Source organism: Macaca mulatta, chromosome 8 (assembly GCF_049350105.2).
Source record: "Macaca mulatta isolate MMU2019108-1 chromosome 8, T2T-MMU8v2.0, whole genome shotgun sequence".
Taxonomy (NCBI): Eukaryota; Metazoa; Chordata; class Mammalia; order Primates; family Cercopithecidae; genus Macaca; species Macaca mulatta.
The window spans coordinates 17,403,490-17,424,895 of NC_133413.1; the positions used below are offsets into that span (position 1 = coordinate 17,403,490).

Consider the following 21,406-nt stretch of genomic DNA (forward strand, 5'->3'; position numbering starts at 1 on the left):
TGGATAAAGAAAATGTGGTACATATACATGTTGGTCTACTAAACACCATATAAAAGAACAAAAGTATGTCCTTTGCAGCAATTTGGATGCAGCTGGAGGCCATTATCCCAAGCAAATTAACACAGAAAGAGAAAAACAAATACTGCATGTTCTCACGTATAAGTGGGAGCTAAACATTGAGAACTCATGAACATAAATATGGCAACAATAGACATTGGGGACTAACAGAATGTGGATAGGGGAGGGAAAGCAAGAGTTGCAAACCTAACTTTTGGATACTACGTTCTATATCTGGGAGACAGAGCATTTGCATCCCCAACCTTAGCATCATGTGATATAACCATGTAACATACCCGCATATGGATCTATTGAATCTAAAATGAAAGTTGAAATTATTTTTAAAAACTTTATACTAGTATGATTTTAAAGCATCCTACATATACTAGCTTTTGAACATATGATTAAAATACCCATATCATTTTATTGTAGAGATTAGGGAAGCTTTATTTTCTGACCAGTATTAGAAAAGATTTGAGTAACAATTACCTACAATCTTTATGCAAACTTCTTTCACCTGGTATAATATGTTCCTTAAGAAACTTAAGAACATTTCAAAGACTTTTTGTTTCAAATATTGGTTATTATTTTAATACTAAATTTTATTCTAATATATTAAACATAAAAAGAATATGACTGTTTTAAAAAATGCTATTTCCAGAACACTAGGGGATAAAAGGATACATTTACTTCTGTAACCGTTTCTTAATATTCCTTTGTATTTTATTACTATCAGTGAGAGTTTTTGAATTGGACAAAAAAAGCTTCAGGGGTTAGAAAAGTTCTGTCAATATATACCTCTCGTTGGCCAATTCTGCTTCTAGCCTTTTAATGAGACTGTGGAGAATTATTCTCTTACTGAACGTCTTTCCCTACTCTCAGACCTGCCATCATTACATCTTACATGAAGCTAAGAACATGGAAGACAGAAGTAGCCCAAGAGTAACTTTTATAGTTCCCAGGAGTAAGAGTGCCAGAGATGTAGCTGGGAACTTGCCCAATGGCTTCTCCATTTTTGACAATTGCTAGGCTCAGGTGTCAGTCAGTGTTAGCTTTGGCCTGCTGCCACCCAAGAAATTCTGCCGCATTCTGAGCTCTTTGTCACCCGGGTTACTAATTGTGCTTTCAGGGATTCTAAAGCTCCTCAACCTATACCGGTTGTCTATTTTTTTTAAAAAAGATAACATGTATTTAGAGACTACAAACAAATTATACACATACACACATATAATTAAGATATATATAATTATAGCTATTTTGTATAATATACACAATAGTGCCCCTGTAGCTAAACCCAAGTTTGGCTGCTTACTGCTTGAAAGGCAAAACTCAAGAGACAAGGGTTGGTGGGAGGAAAAGCAGGTTTATTTAGAAAGCCAGCCAACCCAGATGATGGCAGATTATCATGCTAAAGTACCATCTTAAATCATTCCAAATTTTTGGCTCTTTTTACATCAAGGGCAGGAGGAAGATGGAGGACTTGGGGCAAGAGGTAACTGATGACTGTAGGTATCTGGGCAGCAGCAAGGGTGAGAGGATGTTGGGAATTTCTTTTCCTGGTCAGGTCACAGTGTTTCCATAAATCTTTAACAAAACATAGTTGCTTGTGTGTACTTTTCCTTTAAACTCAGTGTTCTTTCTGAAAAACTACATGATTGCGGTTTTTGTATATGATCTCAGTGCTCTATAATTATCCTTGCCTATGTGTGGGAATAGGTAAAGGTCTCTTAAACAAAAATGAAGTTAGTTATGTTGGTTTTTGCTGCTTTGGTGTTATACCTATTTGAGGTGGATACATTCCAAGTCCCCGTAGACACCTGAAACTGTAGATTGTATCTAGTCCTATATGTGTTGTTTTTCCTATACATACATACTTACAAGAAAGTCTAATTTATAAATTAGGCACAGTAAGAGATTAGCAGGAACAATAATAAAACGGAATAATTGTAACAATATGCTGTAATAAAAGTTTTATGAATGTATTTTCTCTCTCTCAAAATACCTGATTGTACTGTATTCACCTATTTTCAGTGACCAAGGGTAACCCAAACCATAGCAAATGCAACCATGGGTAAGAAGAACTACTGTAACTGTATTACTTAACAGTTCTCAACATTTGGCTTTCTTCTCACTTGGCAATGCCAGACTTCTCCTTGCCTTAAGGAAAACATTCAATCCTATATCCCTCCTATTTTTTAAAATCCTAATACTTTTCAAACTCTAATATGCATACAAATTACCTGGAGAAAACACCTTGTTAAACCTCCTAGTTAAAATGCAAATTCCAATTTAATAGTTCCGGAATAGACAGAGATTCTGAGTTTCTTACATGCTATATAATTCTATGCTGCTGGTTCAGGGATCACACTTTTGGTAGCAAGCCTTAAACAGTGGTTCTCATAGTGTGCCTTGGACCAGCATCAGAAGCATCATCTGCAGACTTGGGGGACACGTACATTCTCAGGTCCTACCCCAGACCTATTGAATCAGAAATTTTCGAGGTGGGGCTCAGAAATCCACGTTGTAATAGGTCATTAAGGTGATTATGCTGCCCTTTGTAGCTAAAGAACCCCTGGCTTAGAGGATTGCATGTTAAAGTATTTCCTCCATGCCAATTCATTATACACAAGATGTTGAATACTCTGGTGAAGAAAATCAAGGCTAGGAATGGTGGCTTCTGTCTATAATCTCTGCACTTTAGGAAGCTAAGGTGGGAGGATCACTTGAGCCCAGGAGTTTGAGAGCAGCCTGGGCAACATAGGTAGATGTTGTCTCTACAAATAATAAAAAACTTAGCTGGGTGTAGTGGCACATGCCTGTGGTCCCAGCTACTTGGGAGGCTGAGGTGGGAGGATCACTTGAGCCCAGGAGGTCAAGACTGCAATGAGCTATGATGGCACTACTACACTCCAGGCTGGGTAACAGAGCAAGATCCTATCTTGGTGGGGGGCCTGGGAGGAGGCAGAAATCAAAATATTTTATCCCCAAATATATATCTTTGACGTATTTTGAGATGGCTGCCACATGGCCAGCAGACTGAAGTTGCCCTGCAAAGCTGTCTTTTGTGGGGGAAATTTGCATCTGTTGAGAATCTCCATTAAGACCACCAGGTCTTCCACTGTCCAAATATAGGAAAGATGAGCTGAGAATCTGACATAAAGATCCAAAACATGTACCAGGATATACACCTACAGAGTCATCTTAGACAGGACCACTGACACCAGGGAAGCAGGGCACATCCAGGCAATGCTGGGTCAGTAGGCAGATGTGATCACCTGGAGCTTATAGACATTCTCCTTTGATTACTTCCAGTTTCTCAGCTAAATAAGAAGCAAGATCATCAGCAAAGAGTGAGGAAAGGAAAAAAAAATGGGTATGAGAAAATCATTTAGGAGACAAGAAGTGTGAACATGCTTGCAAAATGTCACATGGTTGTCTTGTAGCATTTAAGGAGCCATTGTTGGTGTTAATGCTATTGATTATGGTAAGCAAACGAAGCTAACAAACAGCTCCCAAATCTCAGAGACATAATAAAGTGGAGGCTTTTTGTTTTCCTCTCTGTTGTCACATTCCAAAGAGGTTTAGGGGTAACAGTTGCTCTTCACATAGTCAAGTGTCTACATCAAGTGTCTATAACTAACTACATCGCCTCCACACCCTACTCAACTTCGACATCCACCAAAATTCCTTCACGATCATAAAAGAAAGAACCAGACAATTCCACAGATGTTTAGGAGTCAAGCCCGGGGGTAGTTGCCATCATTTCTGCTGACATTTCACTGACCAGAAATCAGTCCCAGGGCTTCAGCCAGCTGTCAAGGAGACTGGAAAAAGGAGTCAAGCTTTATTTGCAGAGAGTTGGATCCAACCAGAACTGGGGGTCTGCAGAACAGGCACAAAGAAGCAAGTGAAAGGCAAGGAATTAGTGGATATGAGCGACCAGGTGAATATCAAAATTGACCTATGAATTCAATTTGGAAAAGGCAAATAAGGAGAGGGGTGAAGGAAGTGAATAGGTGGCAGGATAAATTGACTTTTTAAATTTTAAAGCTTATAGTGCCTTGATAATATAGTAAAGGTTAAAAGAACCCTCTGGGGCTAAATTATGTTTTTAAGTTTCCTTGAGGGCTGTCACATTTGTCTGAGTAGCAAAAGCCTGTATAAAATAGCCGAGCCAGTTCTCCAGTCACTGATTCTTGCAAGATTAAAAATAGAAAAGAAAAAAAAAACCAGTAATAGGTATTTGAAGAACAGAGGATTTTATGTTCTCTTTGATGATGATCAATTAAAATATTTTGCCCATGGTTTCTCATTGACTTAATTTGCATTCCTTTTATTCTCCAAAGAAATAGGACACACGATGCAAGACTACTTTTATTGGTTTTCTTGTCAAGGTTTTGGGGACATCCAACTTAGATGAGAAGTTTTAATTGTATTGTCAGCAGGCATTAAAGTGCATCTTAAGTTGAAACGTATTTGCTGCCATGAATATAAATCCTAGAAACAAACAAGTACTCAATGTAAAATTATCTGTTTCTACAGCTAGAGGATTGTAGACTGAAAAATTCAAAAGAATCACAAATAGAAAATATTTAGAAGGTGTTATAGGTGACATTCAGGAGGTTGTCTGTGTATGTTCTAACTGTTTCTATGGGAGTCAAAATATGAAAGTGTACACGTCGATACAACTACTAGGAGCATAATTTTGAAAAAATAGTTTTGATTTGAATATATCTATTTTCCTATGAAAGAAATAGTCACAAAGATAGCAATAGGTAGATATACACTTGTTACTGCTGTAAAAATATGGCCGTGGTTGCAACCAATTAGGTCACAGGTTTCATCCACCTTAATTAATTTCTCACTGAGCAAATACATGTACTCCTGGCCATCTGCACTCAATGGCTGCCACTGGTCCCAAAAAAGGCAGCCTATTGAGGGTGGAGGACAGTGGGTGTTTGGATAACTCCCGATAGTGGAAAATGGACAGAAACCTACTGTGAATAGTACATGAGTGTAGACCTTTTCAACATGATATGCCTTATTCCATTGATTCCAATAGCTCACAGAATGTAACATATAGCATGATTTTATACAACACTAAGGAAAAAATGGGCTGGGTGTGGTGGTTCACACCTGTAATTCTGGGACTTTGGGAGGCCAAGGAGGGAAGATCGCAAGTCAAGAGTTCAAGACCAGCCTGGCCAATGTGGCGAAACCTCATCTCTACTAAAAATATAAAAATCAGCCAGGTGTGGTGGCACGTGACTGTAGTCCCAGCTACTCGGGAGGCTGAGGCACAAGAATCGCTTGAACCTGGGAAGCAGAGGTTGCAGTGAGCTGAGATTGCACCACTGCACTCCAGCCTGGACAACAGAGCAAGACCATGTCTCAAAAAAGATAAAAAAAATAAAAAAGAAAAAAATGCTGCCATTGATCCAGGACACAATGCTCTTTTATCACTGGGGATTTACATTTTATATTTGCTGGAGGATTTCACTTAGATGTAGACACTGTGTAATCAGCGAAATAAAATACAGTGGAACTAGATTGATTAAAATCTTTCTGAAATTTCTTCCAATTGAAAATCTGACTCCCTTGAAATAACTTTCAACTCAAGGCAGCTGAGTCCTCTGTACCATTAAGAGTGTTGGTGATGCAGCATTTCCTAAAAAAAAAAAAAAAAAAAAAAAAAGGCACACCTGTCTCTGCTGTCTTTGGGGTTTTCTTCAAAGCTTCTAACACCATCCTGTAAGTTCTGATACTGGATCTTTCCTGAGTTTACTAGAAAGTATGAGGAAATCATAACCGCCTTACAACTTGCTGGCAGCAATGGGAAGATACTGTAAATTTTAAGGCACATTTTATTTTAGAATAAAAATGATATGAAATGTTAAGACTGTATATGATTCTAAGAAATGTATCATTTTTATATTTTAATCTATAAAATATAATGTGGGAAAATGGAATCATTTTAACTCAACAAGTTTGCATTGAGCTCCTTCTGTCTTTACACTCTTGGGATAGATCAAGATAGCTTATTAACCCTCATGTGAAAGAGGGTTTTTTTTTAGCCAGTCAGTGTTATTCTTCATTCATTCAGTCTTAGTGCTAACCATCAAAGTATTATGTTGAGGCAGTAGGATGAAGTGAAGATCACAGTCTTCACAACCAGTCTGCCTGAGTCTAAAATCGAGCTCCACCATTACTAAGTTTGTGACATTGAGCAAGTCACTTCACCTCTGTGTGTCTGTTTCTTCAAAATGACAGTATCTACCTCACTGGGTAATTGTGGGGACTCAACAAGCTAATACCCGTTAAATACTTAGAACAGTGCCTGGATGTAGAGTTCTTCTATATTATTTATCTATATCTTGAGAACTTCGTTTAAAGAGTTTAGACATTGTTGTGATGCAGTCTCACATAGCATCAGCAGGTGTCACCTACCAGAATAAAGAGAGTAAGAACTCAATTTAATGTTTGACTTACCTGTAGTTATATTCAGTCTTTCTGTGACTGAGTGTATGTGTGTGTGTGGTCTTCCTACTAAGTTCCATGATAAAAACACTAACAATATCTTTTTTTCTAGAAGGAGGAAGACATAAGCCCACCAAAACAAATGTATATTTTTGTATTACCTGACTCCTTGCAGGAAGAAAATCATATTTGAATATGAGTAGCTAATAGAGAAGTGAGGGAGATGCAGTTTTCAACCTACTAAGATGTAAATGTAGATGCCTCATTTTAAGCTACTCCAATGCAATGCATTGTCAATATGTATACATTTGCTTCAACAATTAGTTGATTTTCTAGGAATTTTGTGCTACTGCACTTTAGGTGATTGAATTTGCTTAAGTTCACAAATATCTCTTTGCTCAGGAGTTGAATGAAATATATACATTCATGTTCACACACAAGTATCCACATAATATTAGTCTTTTATGTTTGTTTCTATTATCCAACGAGTTGCCTCACTCAGAGTTTTTCTTTTGTGCAAATGAAAAATTTCAGCTGACCTGTGGACTTAGAGATTTATCAACATTAAATATTTGATAGGAAAATACATGAAACAAGATACACAGAGACACAAATTAAATGCTTTTAAAGTTATAAGTAATGAGATATAAGTAATAAGACAATGTAGTAAACAAGTAATGAAATACCAATAATGAGACAACGTACTGTAATAAAATGTATTAACTGAAGAATAAACTGCTAGTAAATAGTACATAAAAATGTTAGAAGGCAAGTGACTGCAAGATTTCAAGGAAGGTATTGCACGAGGTGGATCTGCAAGATAGACAGACTATTAATAGAGATAGAGGAAGGGAATTCTAATGGTAAGAGCAGGAGCAAATCTATAGACATAATCATGGAAGGTTCTTGGGGGGTGCATAGAGAAAGATAGTAGGAAATCAGCATCCTGAGTCAGATGGAGTCCCTAGGGAACATAATAAGTGCTATTTAGTCTTAAAAACTGAGTCAGATTTGCAGACTTTTAAGAAGTAGATGTGCTTTCATTGCATACAGTAGACTATTAGGAGTTATTAAAAATTCTTCAATGGGTCAGGAATAGGATAAAGCTCAAGCCAAAACAATATGTCAGAGAAATTCATGCAGAGAAAGGAGAGACACAGGAAGAGTAACTAGACCTGGAAACAGAAGCATCTCTCAGCGATCTCTGCAGGGCAATCTTTACCTATTCCCAGGGCAAACGTTAGACAGAGCTCTGACTTTCTAATGTTCTGCAAATACCATCTCTTATGGCATTCTGTCTCTCATTTTCTTGTCCTTTGAACAATGAGTTCAAATCTCTTGATTCAGATAAATTACATTTTAGTCCCTTATTAAAGAACTTGCAGACAGTATCACTAAATGTTTTCTAAAGGTGAGTACTACAAATTATAGAATTTCAAAGTTGGCATTGTTTCCAGGGAAAAATTCCAGAATAAATTATCACATAGAGCAATTAATACAGTAGAAGTTCTCTTTAATTGTCAACATGGGCCCATAAATAGCAATTCATGGGATACACCTAATTGCTTTCTCTGGCAGGTTTGTCAGAAGGAGGAAGAGGTACTAGATATACTGAATCCAAATTTCAGTGAGGCAGTTTACCCAGTGTAGTGTATGAGCATTCAACATGGATGGCAGTTAAGATGGATGACCCTCTTTCCCCAGTTAGCAACAGTCTTTGAATAAATGGAACCTGGAGGGAGGTTTAGGAGCTTCTCTAAGGCTCTGTCTTCGGCTGTGCCTTTGTTAATGAGTCTGATTCCTAAATTATCTCAAGAGATTTAGACAGTGAAGAGAATTGGAGATGAGTTTTCAGAGGGGATAGTGGAAAGGCTCCTTCTTTGATTTGGGCCATGCATTGCACAAGTGTAAGCTGTGAATATTAGAATACTGAGGAAACAATGGAAGGGGTGGCAATGTATGCATTTTCACTATTCTTCTGAGAACAAATTCCAAATGTAGGCCATTCGTTAATAATTCTGATAGTAAAATGCTTGACAATATATTAAGAACAAATATATTATGGGACAAGAAAGATACCTGAAGCATCGTGGCGTAGGTGACTACCAGCAATGAGGATTGCTGACTCTTCTATCCCTGGGATTTTCTGGACTTTATTGGGTCAACCTGTTCGAAGACTTAATTCGCATGATGATTTTGCCCAAACCACCAGTTCATTCAGTACAAGCTTTTAGGGAAAGGTTTTTAACTACATTTTTGTTTTTAGTACTGGGAACTTAAGACATTCACATGCCCTCAAATTAGAGCTTTCCCAACAATCAAAAAGCCCTCACAGAGAAGCAGCATGTTTTGACACCCACCACGTAATTCAGTGTCATTCAAATGATATGATGTAAGTAACTTACAATCACAGTTTAGACCAAGTATGTGTTGATAACAGCATTGGGGTTTATAGCGCCTAGCAGAACCAGCTCTCCAATGTTTCACATGAAGGAGAAAAAGTAACTTCATTATTTCTATTTTTGCCACTCCAAAATGTCCTTCCTTTATTTTGTTGCAGAATAAAATATAAGATGTGAAGGCCAGAAACTGAAATTACTGATTAGTAATTTGGAACTTGCTTTTAAAACAATCATGTTAACTCCAGCAATAATTTCCATACAATCTTGTCATTATCTAAAAGGGACTCTCAGTCGCTGCAGACTACTCCTATTAATGAAGTCACCAATGACGTTGCTCTTTTTTGAAAACTCAGGTAGGCTTTTCTCTGTGATTTGAAAGCATGAGGTAGTGAAGTAAGCACAGCTGTGAAACTGTCAATCCATATTTAGGTTCTTCATGGTATGTGGTGACTGTCCCACTTAACTCTCTCCACCACCTTAGAACTTTGATTTCTGAACAACCAGAGAAGAAAGAAATCAAGACTTGAAATGCACGTGCCCATAGGGTAACTATGTGGTACCCTTAAGCAAACATATAAAACAAATGTGGTTTGGCTCCATCTCCACCTAAATCTCATCTTGAATTGTACTTCCTGTAATCCCCATGTGTTGTAGGAGGGACCTGGTGGGAGGTAATTGAATCGTGGGGGTGGTTACCTCCATGTTGTTCTCGTGATACTGAATTCTCATGAGATCCGATGGTTTTATAAGGGGGTTTCCCCTCCACCTCTGCTCTGCACTTCATGCTACCATGATGTGAAGAAGGATATGTTTGCTTCCCCTTCCACCATGATTGTAGGTTTCCTGAGGCCTCCCAAGCCCTGCAGAACTGTGAGTCAATTAAACCTCTTTCTTTTATAAATTACCCTGTCTTGGGTATGTCTTTATTAGCAGCTTGAGAACAGACTAATACACAAGTGTTGATCCTACTAAAGATCTTGTCCCCAAACTATGTGTCACGATATTCTTCTAAGGAACTCCACCTATAGTGCTAAAGTGAATTGGGGAAAGATAACAGGAAGAGAAACCCCACAGACTTCAGTGGTCCCAGAGTCAGGTCAAAAGCCCCTGACTTATACTGGTGACTATAGGAATGGATAAAAGGTGGAAGGTGGGGAGACTGTGATGAAGGAGAGAAAGGAAGAACAACTAGCAGTCAAGGTGAAAATAAAATTTCAGGTTTAAATTCTAGGACCTTGGAGAAGAGCAGAGGTAAGATTAGACGAGTTGAATCTGAAGTGGAAATACTGAGATTATTAAGATATTCTTTCAGGGGATGATGTCAAGACAAACTTTTAAAAGTTTTCCATTCTCAGTTGAAACATTAAGAAAAAATTGACACATGATAGTCATCGTTCTTTTTTAGTGATGGAGAGAGCATGTATTCAGAAGCAAATACCATGTAAAGATTTCATATATCATTGTGGGACTTTAATAGAAATCCTTTTCAAACAGCTTTTCAGCTTTTTCCTTAGAGCTGACTTTTCTGTATAAATTATTATTGTACTTTCATTTGCCTCTTTTAAGACGCCTTCAAATGTACTCTATTTTTAATTTTCACAGAATTGGCAAAATTGAATGTTCTTAGATCTGTTGATTGTACAGCTTGAATTTTGTCATTTCACTCATTCCACTCAGCCAATGCATTAGACAGGTGATCAAAAATGCAGTTCTAAAGAGTAAAGAAATTATTTCTCAAATCCTCTGTGACTGACATGGAGGATCAGAAGAAGATTTTTAAGCATAATGGTATAAATGACACTATTTCACTTTTTAAATTTTTGCAAATGAAGGAAAATCATAATTAAATGAAAGATTATGTGAAATGAAATATATTGATCTGTAATTTTTCTTTTTTTGAAATGGATTATTGTTCTGTCACCAGGCTGGAGTGTGGTGGCACAATATTTGCTCACTGCAACCTCCATTTCCCAGGTTCAAGTGATCAAGCGATTTTCCTGCTTCAGCCTCCCGAAAAGCTGGGACTACAGGTGCACACCACCACGTCCAGCTAATTTTTGTATTCTTCATAGAGATGGGGTTTCACCATGTTGGCCAGGATGGTCTCGATCTCTTGACCTCATGATCCACCCACCTCAGCCTCCCAATGTGCTGGGATTACAGGCGTGAGCCACCGCACCCAGCCTCTGTAATGATTTTACCTTAACATCACTTTCTGGTTTTGGTATTAGTGTTATGCTGACCTTTCAAAAGGAGTCAAGCAGTAATTGCACCCTTTCTATTTTCTGAAAACCTTTCTGTGAGATTAGTGTTATTTCTTCCTTGATTATTGAAACTACCTACCTTGGAATTTTATTTTGGAAAGGCTTTAGATAACAAATTCAACGTTTCCCTCTTATGTTCTTTAAAATATGTTATTTAAAATCAAAATCATAACATTACCTTGTGAGGTTGCAATGTATGTAGATGTAATAGATAATGTAAGTATAATATAAAGAGGTAAAAATTGAGTTTCAGATGTGTTCAGCTATTTGCCACTTTTGTTACTCTTAACAAAGCATATTTCTGTTTCCAGATTTCTCTCTAACATTATTTCTCTTCAACTTGAAAATGTTCTTTAGCATTTTTTTGTGAAGTAAATCTGTTAGTGAAGAACTCTGTTAGTTTTCCCTCATCTTAAAATAACTTTATTTTGCCTTCATATCTGAAAATTGTTTATAATGTCTATATAATTCTGGGTTGACAGTTACTTTCTTACAGTACTTTAAAGGTGTTCACTGTTTTCTGGCCTTCATGATTGCAGATGGGAAATTTTAGTCATTTAATCATTGTTCCCCTGTTTGTAATATGTCTCTTTTTGCTAGTAGCATTTGAGATTATTTTATTTCTGGATTTTAGCAGATTGATTTTAATGTATCTAGGCAAGTGTTTCCTTTTTCTTTCTTTTTTTGGGGGGCGGGTAGTCTGTTTGTGGTTTGCTGATCTGTAAATTTATGTGTTTGAGACAATTTGGAAGTTTACTGCTATGATTTCTTCAAGATTTTTTCTTTCCAATCTCAGCCTTACACTGATTCCTACACAGAATTAAGCTAGCCTTTCTTCTACTTTTTTCCCTCACTGTAAGATTTCCCCTGTACTCTCCCAAAAAGATGAGGTGTTTTCTTTAGGAGTTTTATCTACCAATGCTGATGTTCTCCTCTGGGACTAAAACTTCTCATTGAGTCAAAAGCAAACACCGTAAGCCAGGTTCCTTCTCTAAGTGTTGACTTTCCTTCACAATCTACCCCCTTTTGTTTGCCTTTGAGAGACCACAGATATTGGTATTTTCCTTTTATTTACTTGTATCTTTGTATTTCATTCACAAATTTTTATTGTAATTAGCAAAAGGATTGGATTTTGTGGACTAACACCATCAGAGTGCAACTAAATTCCCAAATTCTGTTTTAAAGGCATCGTTCTAGTTGCTCTGGTGAAATTAGACTATAAACAGGTGAGAGGGTGACCTCTTGGGATGCCATTGCACATCTCTGGGTGAAAGATGATGGTGATTTGACAAGGCTGGTAGCACTGCAAGTAATAAGATGTATCCATTTTCTAGATGCCTCTTAAAATCCAGCAGAGTTTTCTGGTGAATCAGATACTGAGTAGGAAAGAAAGTGAGATATCCATGATAATGCTAAGATTTTGGCTTGAGCAATAGGAAGGAAGGTTTAGTCATTAACTGAAATTGAAAATACTACAAATAGAAAAAAATGGGTGAACTGTCAAAACTTTAGCTCTGACATGTAATGGGTGAAATGCTTATTAACTATTCAAGTGGAGAGATCAAATTAGCAGAAGATATATAAATGTAGACTTATAAGGAAGAGACTAGGCTACAGATTTTTAAAAATAGAGTTTCCACTTTACAGATGGTATTATTAATAGTTTAGACTCCATAAAGTCCCCTAGGGAGATGGTTTTCAAACTTCAATATTCGAGAGAATTACCTGCAGTGCTTGTTACCACTGATTGTTAGGCCCTAATCCCAGAGTTTCTGATTAATTAGGTCTTTGGAGGGATGTGAACATTTGCTTTTCTTGCAAGTTTCCAGGTCTTGCTGATGCTGCTGGTCTGGGGACCACACTTTGAGAATTACTGCCCTCAGGTGTGAATGAAGATACAGAAGAGAAGGCTGCCAAGGATTGAGCTTTGGGAAATTCGTGTTAAGATGTCCTAGAAAAGATAAGGAACCAGCAAAGAGGGCAGAGAAGGAGCATCCTGTGAGGTATGAAAAGCAGGAAAATGGTGTCCTGGAAAAGATTTTCAAGGAGGAAGGATTATCAGCTGTCATCTGCTGCTGATATGTCAAGTAATAAAATAAGAACTGAGAACTGACCATTGCTTACACCAGTAAGAAGATTCTTAGTGACCTTCACAGTATCAATTTTGTTGGAGATTTGGGGGCAAAAGCTTGTTTGTAGTGGATTGAAGTCATATCTGTATAACACAGTCAAGTTCACAGACAGGTTCATTGGCCCTCATAACTCAATAATACCAGCCACTAAAATCCTCTTAACAATACTGTCCATCATAGATTTGTTTTTCTAAAGGAAGAGGACAAGCAGACCAACCAGTGTGATTTTCCTGTTTGCCTCAAAGTTAAAAATATTTAATTCAAATTAACATACTACTGACTTTTTGCTTATGGTATCAGTCTTTTAAAAGTTAGTTTAACCTGTGCCAGTTCCTCTGATCCTGTTTAATTCTAGCTATGTCAACAGAATGAGTTTTCTGGAGCTCCACCCAAAAGCCTGAATAGTGGAGGCTCTATCATAGTCCTACTTTCCTGGTGAAGTCCAAATTTGTCTTTTCCATTATTTCTTTTTATTAAGCAGCCATAACCTCAGTTTTGTCTTATGTGAATTAAAGACTGTGGACCTCCTCATTTCAAAACTCACACTCATCTTTAAACTTCCATGATTCTATAACTTTACATTAAGATAAAAATGGTAAAGCAGTCAAGCAACATTTCTTTCTCTAAGGTTCCCTAAATTTCCTCCAAGAGATTGAAGTCAGTATTTAGGAATGTCTTATTTATTCATTGTTGTAGATTCTTCCAAACAAAAGTTACCATAATGTATTTTAAGTATTTGATTTATAAAAATCTGAGTTTAAGTAATTTTTAGGAAAATATCTAGAGTATAAAATAAGTCTTTGACAAAGTTTTTCCATATAAAATGTTCGTACATAATTGCAAACGTGATATAAACACCTCTGTTATTTAGAAAGGAGTTACCAATTGGATCTAAAATGTCAGTGTTGAAATCGTGTTCTTAATCCTGCAACTAAATCAAACTGAGACTGGGAAGTTCAGTAAGTTAAAGATTACCACCTCTGTTATTGGTGTATGAGCAGTAAATAACAAGAATTTTTCCGTTACAAATCTCTTCTGTAAAGCGTTATTTATTATTGTAGTTTCCACTAAGGGATAGTATGATCTGAAATGGAATATGATGCCTTTCCTATATTGACTAGAGCACTGAGAAAACATATGCAAGAAGCAGTGTTTTCTATCATTTAAAAAGGTTTTGGTTCTTGAAAAAAAAAGAATTCTAAATTTTTAAGCAAGAAAATGTTTTAGGAATCAACTACAGCTAAGCAGCATTTTAGAAGGAGGAAGAAGATGAGGCCTAAGAAATGCAGAGTGGCCCTCACTCATGGCAGAGCTAAACTGAGAATCACTGCATTGTCTCATAGAACAAAATAGTCACAGAAGTGGAAGATATCTTGTTATTTATTATTAATATCCAATTACTACCTGATGCATCAATCACTCCACAGTCTTCCCAGTAAGGTACTTACAAATGTCTATTTATACACATAATGCAAATAAACCAAACACTCAGCAATGTTTTCCTAAAACAGGCAACTCCACTGGCAAGGTATGAATATCAACAGATGGGCTTCATATATACAAACTTGGTGCTGGGACTCTTAAAAGTCTATAAGGATGTTCACTGTCCTATGTCTGTTTTATGTAACTATCACAGAATTCCCATCACAAATTTAAGCCAACCTGTCAGTTCTCCCAAGGGAAAGCATTTCCTACCCTTTTTTAATTGGACTGAAAAGTTTTAGTATGTGCTGATGAAATTCAGTTACAATGCTATTCCTCCCTTGCTTGACCATAAGACTGACTATATAAACTAGACTCTTGAGACAAAAGTCAACCTCTTTATTGTTGATTCATTTAAATTTTCAAAGGTAATATATTAGAGTAGTAACTCAGCTTTTAACCATCTCCTATGACCATGCTATTATGTCCTTTCAGGAGCTCCTGATACGTACTGCCAGAAATTATGGTCAGTGCCAAGGGAGGGAAATAATGGCCAATGACAATTTTATTCACCCCTTCTGCATTCATTAAGTACCTACTATGTTTTAGGCTGTGTGTTAGTCCTCATGCTCCTAATAAAGACATACCTGAGGCTGGGTAATTTATAAAGAAAAAGAGGTTTAATGGACTCACAGTTCTACATGGCTTGGGAGACCTCACAATCATGGTGGAAGGCAAAGGAGGAGGAAGGCCCGTCTTACATGGTGGCAGGCAAGAGGATGTGTGCAGGTGAACTCCCCTTTACAAAGCCATCATATTTGTGTAAGAATTATTCACAATCACAAGAACAGCATTGTGGAAAGACCCGTCCCAATGATTCAATTACCTCCCACCAGGTCCCTCCCACATGAGGGAATTATGGGAGCTACAATTCAAGATGAGATTTGTGTAGGGAAAAACCAAACTATATCAGGCTGCAACAAGGTGCTGAGACACTCAGGCTAAGACTCTATTAAAGACACTGCTCTTATTCTTAAGGAAATTAAGGTCTATAAGAGGAAAACAGAACATACATACAAATAAGTGCCTTGAAGTATTATATATAATGTGAAAGATACGAACATTGAGATTACAAAGCAGAGATAAACTCCTCTCCATTTTTTGCCCAGTTATTTTGTTGTTAAGGCCTTGACTGTTTTACCTTAAGTTCATTCTCTTAACTGTATAGTAATTCTGGTGAAATGATTGACAGTGACCAGTTATGGAATCAACATTTTTTTTTTTTTTTTTTTTTTTTTTAACTCCTCAAACAAGAAGCAATACACCTAAAGAAATTTGCCTAGGGAAATTCATGCACAAAGTTGAACACATTAAAATAAAAATGTGCTGATGTGAGCCAGTTTTTAGCTACTACTAAGGTGCTATCAGTGTGTCATTTTCCACGTTACTTTGTATTTCTAGGTTGAGGTATGTTGTGTCTGAACTGAGCTCAGAATTTCCAGTGCATAAACATGATGCATGACTCTGAATAGTTTAAATATACAGTTCATGCATTCTTTCTAAAATTTTAGGGTTTACTTAAGAATGTAATTCTAGGAGATGGCATATTTGGCTGCAGTGGGAAATCTGATATTTATGATACTACTCTGGGTCATTTGGTTTATTTAAGTATGAATGGGATTTGGCCGGCCACACCTCCACTATAATCATCCTTCATCTTCCAGACAGCGAATAATAACAAGTAAAGATTAATTAGCACCCTGTATGCTTTCAGTAGTTTTAATTGCTTTTTCAGTGTGTTCTTTGTGGAACACATAGAAAAATAAGATTCCTCTGGTTGAGTGATATCGCACATTATATTAATATATTGCAACTGTTTAGAGAAAATACTACTCACCTACATAGGGGAGCTGTGTTTTCCTGCACTCAAGAGTAAATGGTTCCAGGCTTGGATTTTTATCTGAGCTATTTTCTCCTGCTGTTAAGGTAAAATGCAGCTACCTTTTCTGGAAATAAATGAAGATAACCCAAATGAGAAGAAGCGAATGCTATTTATTTCAAGCCTGCTGTCACATAGGAGTCAGCCACCATCACCTGCATAGCACAGAGATTGAAAGGCAGGAAGAGGAACGGGGAGGCTTTATTGTAAGGGGAAAAAAGAAATCTTTAGATATCCTTTGATTGAAATGTGTTGATATGGAGAAGCTGGAGATGACAACTAGGAGGGAGTATCTTATGTGTTTGGTGTGAGGAGCATATCCAGTCTTATCTGATTAGGCCTGGGTTGGGAACAGGGATAAAAATAGGGAAGCTCTCAATCCTCCACTAAATTCTGACCATTTTGGGTTGACTGCTGCAGAGGTTGCAGGTCAGAGTTCTGTTATAATATATGGTCTGCCCATTGTCTAGCTGTATATTCAATCTCTCCCCTTGAATTCCCTGCCACATTTCTGACATTAGCATCCTATTTCTAGTCTCTTGACTCTGAAGCTTTTCTTACCGATATGGAGGCAATTTAGAGACTATAAGTACATCCCTCTCCACGATCCGACACAACTGATGGGGTACCCTGGATTTCAGCATAAGTATTTGTAACAAGGAGCATGTGATCTATTATGTAGCACTAACATTCTTTGATTCTAACTCATGTAAGACTGAAAACAAACCAGTTATGGGGCAATAATGGCTTAAGACATTAAAAAATATTTCTCAAATTATGTTCTACCAAACACTAGTATCATACGTGATATTTGTGGATATTCTTTTAAAAAGTGGAGTGTTTTCTGTGTAAGTAATCTTTAATGGGATTCAATGGGTAGTGTTCAGTTTAAATTGGGTTTTGCTGTGTGATGGACAGATTTAAAATTTCTCATGGATTATTATACAAATAAAACCTTACAGTTAGCTTAATAGAAGTAAAAATGGCTTCAGAAAACTCTAAGATGATAGGCTTTCATTTCTAGATTTTAGGCTTGAAATTGTTGCTATGGACTCACGATTTTAAGAATAATATTTACCCTCAGATTTTGCTAATGTGTACATTTGATCTTTGGACAATAGATCTTTTAAAAACCAGATTATCTTTGTAAATTTTATTGGTAAACTTAATCATTTGCCCCAGAAAATCCATACCCTGAGTCTCACTGATCACTGATTTGGATAATTTAGATGATGAGATTTAGAACTTCAAGTTGATGATATTTAGATGAGAGTTGAGGATGGGGTGAATATATGCAGTACACAAATTTTGGGGGACCAGAGGGTGAACTGTTATGGATTCAATTGTGTATGTCTCAAAATATATACTGAAGTCCTAACACCTCAGAAAACTAATACAGAACTTGGTGTCTTTTTTTTTTTTTTTTTTTTTTTGACACATAGTTTCACACTTGTTGCCTAGGCTGGAGTGCAGTGGCACGATCTTGGTTCACTGCAACCTCCACTTCCTGGGTTCAAGCGATTCTCTTGCCTCAGCCACCAAAGTAGCTGGGATTACAGGCATGCACCACCACACCAGGATAATTTTTGTATTTTTAGTAGAGACGGGGTTTCTCCATGTTGGTCAGGCTGGTCTCGAACTCCCGACCTCATGTGATCCGCACACCTTGGCCTCCCAAAGTGCTAGGATTATAGGTGTGAGCCACCACACCCAGCCAATTATTTTTTAAATCTACAGTTTGTAGATTGTAGATTGGAATGTTGATGTAAAACTAGGTTTATAAACCTATGCATTTAACCTAGTTTTATATCAACATCCGTAGGTGACCATAAACTCTTAGACATTTTATCTACTGTCTTAGTTTCTGTTACTATGGAACAGAATACTATTTAAGAGATGCCAACTTGTTCTTCTTTATTTTCTACAAGCCACGCTTGCAACTTATCTAGTAGCTGAAAGTGTGCTACCAATTGTTTATTTTAGAAAGTAGTAAACAAATGGGAATTTTGTTTTGTTCATATCTTTACCAGATAAACTGAATTACAAAGGCATGCATCTATTGCTTTTGGATCAAGAAAGAATAAGGTGTTAGCAAACAAGAAATGATATTTTCCTTAGAAAAATACAGTAAAACACATTGTAAATAATATCTAATATTGGACTTTTCTGTGATACCACAGACAGCTGAAACAATCCTTTGCCACATATTTATATCTTGGTGGAATCCATGCTGTAAGCTGGCTAGCTACCAAACTCTCTAAGGCTGAAAACAGTCTGTTTTTCTTTCTTTGTGTATTAAATCTTATTGTGCCATTTGTTTTGTCACTGGAGGAGGAAGGCAAGCCAAGCAAACAAATGTTGGAGTGAAAGAAAATACATGAATCCATTAAATATTTAAATGGCACTTTCCTCTGTTGACAAAAAACATGAATTGGAAAAAGTATCCAATTCTAGCAGAGTTCCTGCCAATCTCCCCACTCGTGCTGCTGTTTTATCTATTTTCACCAAATTTTCACTTATGTATTCTTCTCATACTTACCATTTCTCCTTTTCTTTTTTCATATTTTATTATTCTTTGTTGTTCTATGGTAATGTGCACTACAATTCCATTGTGTATGTACTGCAACTTATTCCACCAGATCCTCAGTAAATTGCATTTGAGTTGTTTCTAATCATTTGCTATTAGAAAAAAATGTTGCAAAGAATCAACTTCACTCATGTCAATATACCTTTTTGAGCATATATGTTTGATAAACTTTTGAAGTGAAAGTGCCAGACTGCAATTATGTATACTTTCAGTTTTGAAACGTACTGTCAAATTGCCTTGCAAAGGGGCTAAGTGAGAGGGGCTGCTTTTTTACCCTTCCTTACCTAAACATGTATTATCAAACTTTTCAATCTTTGCCAATCTGATAAGGCTTAATTTATCTCAGAGTAGTTTCATTGCATTACTCTTATTAGGTACAGTTCAATATATGTTAGTCCTTTGTAATATGAGTTGCAAAGATCTTTCTCAGTTTTCCGTGTCCTCTATTTTTGACTATAATAGAGTTTGCTATGCAAAATTTTAATTTTTTATTAGTTTATCAATCTTTTCTTTTATACTCCTGAGTTTTGTGTCATATTTAAAATATCTTTAATCCTGTGATTATGAAACATTTTCCAATGAGTTTCTCTAGTTCTGTTTTCTCAAAACTATTTAATATTTAATTAATTTAGAAGTTGTTTTAGATATAATTATTTCTTTCCCTTTGGGTAGATACCCAGTAGTGGGGTTGCTGGGTCTAATGGTAGTTTTCTTTTCAGTTCTTTGAGAAATCTCAATATTGTTTTCCAGATATTATATTAATTTATATTCCCACCAGCAGCGTGTAACTATTCCTTGTTCTCTGCACCCTCAACCAATATCTGTTTTTTTCTGACTTTTTCATAATTGCCATTCTGGCTGTTGTGAGCCAGTGTCTCATTGTGGTTTTAATTTGCATTTCTCTGATGATTGGTGATATGGAGCATTTTTTAATGTTTGTTGGATGCTTGTATATCTTCTTTTAAAAAATGTCTGTTCATGTCCTCTGCCCACTTTGTAATGAGGTTGTTAGGTTTTGTTTCCCCCCCCCCCACCCCATTTGAGTTCTTTGTAGATTCTGGATATTAGTCTTTTGTTAAATGCATAGTTTGTAAATATTTTTCCCCATTCTGTAGGTTGTCTGCTTACTCTCTTGATCATTTCTTTGCTCCACATCATCTCTTTAAGTCCAATTTTTCTATGTTTGTTTTTGCTGCATTAACTTTTGAGGCCTTAGTCATAAATCTTTTGCATCAGCCAATGTCCAGAAGAGGATTTCCTAGGTTTTCTTCTGGGAATTTTTATAGTTTCAGATCTTACATTTACGTCTTTAATCCAAAAACACACCTGCACTTGTATATTTATCGCAGCACTATTCACAGTAGCAAAGTCATGTAATCAATCTAGGTGTCTATCGACGGATGACTGCATTAAAAAATATGATGTGTATATACCATGGAATACTATGCAGCCACAGTAAAGAATGAAATTATGTCTTATGTAGTAACACAGATGGAGCTGGAGGCCCTTATCCTAAGTGAAATAACTTAAAAACAAAATTAAATACCACATACTCTTTATAAATGAGAGCTAAACAATGGGTACACAAGACACACAGAGGGAAATAATACACAAGGGGGACTCCAAAGGGAAGAAGGTGGAAGGGGTATCAGTGTTGAAAAATTATTGAGTATAATATTCACTATTCAGGTGATGGGTACACTAGAAGCTTAAACCTTATCATTAGGCAATATAGCCATATAACAAACGTGTACATGTACTACCTCAATTTATAAAAATTAAAACAATTAAAAATTTAAAAAGAAGTCAAGTGTGCACGTTGCCCCGCTGTCACTGCCACCACTGCTGGCATGTGCAAGCAAGGGTGGATTCCGCTGCTGTCTCAATATGAAACGCTTTGCTGTCATCACGTACCAGAGTGTAGAAACCAGCAGTCCAGGATTACCTCAGCCCCAACCCAGCACATTGTATTCCTAACCACGAGGAGCTAGAGAACAAAGTTGGAGTCCAAAACAAGTCCCCCAAAATTAGGGCATGCAGTCCAGAAGCTGGGAGCTGAGGGTTGATCCCCTAAAATCTTCCAGAAGTGAAACCAGTCAACTAAACCCACCCTTATACTATAATCA

At 36.8% G+C, this 21,406-nt stretch overlaps 1 protein-coding gene across 1 annotated transcript in view; it reads left to right on the plus strand.

Moving 5' to 3' along the window:
• TUSC3 (tumor suppressor candidate 3) overlaps window positions 1–21,406 on the plus strand; it is a 309,201-nt gene that overhangs the window by 267,384 nt on the left and 20,411 nt on the right. The window lies entirely within an intron of this gene.